Source organism: Euprymna scolopes, chromosome 21, assembly GCF_053919585.1.
Source record: "Euprymna scolopes isolate OS-2025 chromosome 21, ASM5391958v1, whole genome shotgun sequence".
NCBI classification, from domain to species: domain Eukaryota; kingdom Metazoa; phylum Mollusca; class Cephalopoda; order Sepiida; family Sepiolidae; genus Euprymna; species Euprymna scolopes.
The window spans coordinates 117,645,958-117,648,773 of NC_136502.1; the positions used below are offsets into that span (position 1 = coordinate 117,645,958).

The following is a 2,816-nucleotide window of genomic DNA, read 5'->3' on the forward strand; positions in this document are numbered from 1 at the left end:
TCAGAATTTATAGATTTTATACCCTAGTTTCTAGCTTAGTACTAAAAATGATTAAACAAGATGCTGATAAAATTATAACAGTTTAATAAAGCATTTGTTGGTTATCCTGATGCTTTTAACTCGTATAAAACCTATCAAAACATAATGTAGGAAATCAAAAACCACATTAGTAATGTATAAAATATATTTTTTTAGTCGCGTGCAAGCGACTCTATAAGTCACTCGTCGCTCGGTCGGTCGGTCGGTCTGTCCGTAACACTTTTGTGCATGGCGTTTTTGGTTAAGATCAAAGGTCTGTTGTTAATAGATGCTGTTCTTAGCTTTTTAAGCTTTTCTGGGCTTTTTGGTTAGGATCAAAGTGTAGTATCTGTTACTCCTCACTTTAAAAATCGGCCTTGTGCTTAATTTGCTCAGTGGGGGAGCAAATAAATACATCAAAGTGTAGTATCTGTACCGGCAGATACTGCAAGCAAAGACCACATATGGGGGCGAACCCACATATAAGACCTTGGTCAATGTAGGGGCAATCCTTCATACCAATTGTAACTATCCAGCTCCCCTACTCCCCGGGGAGTTGGTCCCCATTTCCCCTTCACTCCTCATTTTAAAAATCGGCCTTGTGCCTAATTTTCTCGGTGGGGTAGCAAATAAATACCCTTTTCTTGGCCTTTTGGTCAAGATCAAAGTGTAATATCTGTTCTTACTATATGCTGTACTTATTGTGATATAAAGTGGGGGATCACTTTTCTGTATTAATTTAATGTAAAATGATCACCCACTTACAACCAGTCAGTCTCAAAACCATTCAAGTTATTCTCCAGATCATTCAAGTTGCTTGTGAAGGATTCCAGTTATTTTTAAGCATTCAAGTCATTCTTAAGGTTATTCAATTCATCCTTAATTTAATTAAAGTCATTCTAAGTCATTTACTTTTTATTTATCTAAGTCATTTTAGCCCATTTTCGGTCATTTTAGTTTATCTTTAAGAATTTCATGTCAATCCTACATTCACGCATTCATTCATTACACAAGCGCACGCGACTAATGGCTATCGGCCTTGTTTAATTACGTATATATATATATGGCGATTAAGCTACACAGAATATTCCGCGTTTCATCCAAACTAGGATTCATCAGGCTTATGCCTGATGAATCCTAGCGCCATATATATTTTATAACTTACTATTTAGCTCTACCTACATATTGAGCATTGTTGAAGTAAATACTTAAAAGTTACGCATAAATTTATACTTTCGTGTATTAATTTATGTGAGTAAATGAATAGTTATATATATATATATATATATATATATATATATATATACACGTAATTTAATTAATGATAGAATTTTCAGAACATCCTATCATTAATTATTCGCTGGGTTAACATTGCTGGATGGCGTTGTCCTTTAGAGTCGAAACTGCTTTTTGTGAGACATCGGCGCTTTTTTATTGCATTGAAACATTTGTAAACAACTTTCTCTATCGAGCCTTGGACTTCCTGTTTGTCGACTATTGTGGCTTTTGTGAGCTTCGACGTTGTTTGACTGTGAACATAATTATGTCATATATCAAATTCTGAAGATGCTAATATATATATATATATATATATATATATATATATATATATGTGTGTTTGTGTGTGTGTGTGTATATGCATATATAGATATATCAAACGCTTTAATCCACGTGACCATTAATCACATTGGTCTAATTATCTTAGCTATGACAAACAAAATGAAGAAAACATGTAGATTATTTAAATAGTTAAATTCCTCATATCCGCACTATATCTATCTATCTATCTATCTATCTCTGTATATATATATATATATATATATATATATATATATATATATATATACTCTTTCCACATTTATTAAATATTTTTTAAATGAATCACTCACGAGGCCTCTGTGTTTTCTAATTAGGAATTTCCATTCATCATTTATGACAACGAATAATACATTCTCAATTATGTTATTTACAACCATCATAGGATGCAAAAGAATGGATAGGAACCTGCTTTCTCTAGAGACACTGGATACTCAATAAAAGGTTGTCTGTTCCAATATATATAGAATATGGTGAAGCAAGTTTGGAGGAATCCTTATTGTACATTGAGCATTGCGATGATTGTGAGATAACAGAATATGATGACACACAAGTTCTTGTTAGTTTATCGATGGTAAGCCACGTTGGTCTTGGTTAATACGAGGTGGATTTCCATCTGGAAATACGAGATGCTGTGCCTTGGAAGAAAGCGATAATTTCCTGAAGAACAGCAAAATCTTGCACCCTTAAATTATTTCGTTTGGGCTAGATATACATGCACTGTTAGTGTTTTTGATATTTCATAGAAACTTTATCCTTTGAAGGAAATGTTATAGCAGGCCACACTCTCCTCAATCGTTTACTTCTACTTGTGCAACTGCCATTGCGCAAAAGCAGCATGCGTACCGCAGATTTAACCGACATAAGTCCAGTTCAAACAGACAGAAGTATATAGAAGCTAGAAGTAAATGTAAGAAAGAAATAGCGACAGCTAAACGAGGATTTACTGAAACCACACACACAAAAAAAAAACGCATCGAAGCACAGAAATTAGGAACTCGTGATTTCTGGAAAATCTATAACAGTGTAGTAAATCATGGGCAATCAAAAATTCCCTGACTAAGCAATAATCATGAGGTTGTTTGCTCAGCAACAGAGAAGGCTAACATGTTGCCAGTCGGTTTGCCCTCAACTCCACACTGGACCCTGCTAACCTCCCCCTCCCTGACTGTCGTTTGCGGACATACGCCACGCTAGACGAT

At 34.6% G+C, this 2,816-nt stretch overlaps 1 pseudogene; it reads left to right on the forward strand.

Annotated features, from left to right (window-relative positions):
• Window positions 1-653: 653 nt before the first annotated feature.
• On the forward strand, window positions 654-780 carry LOC145243289 (U2 spliceosomal RNA; annotated as a pseudogene).
• Window positions 781-2,816: the final 2,036 nt, after the last annotated feature.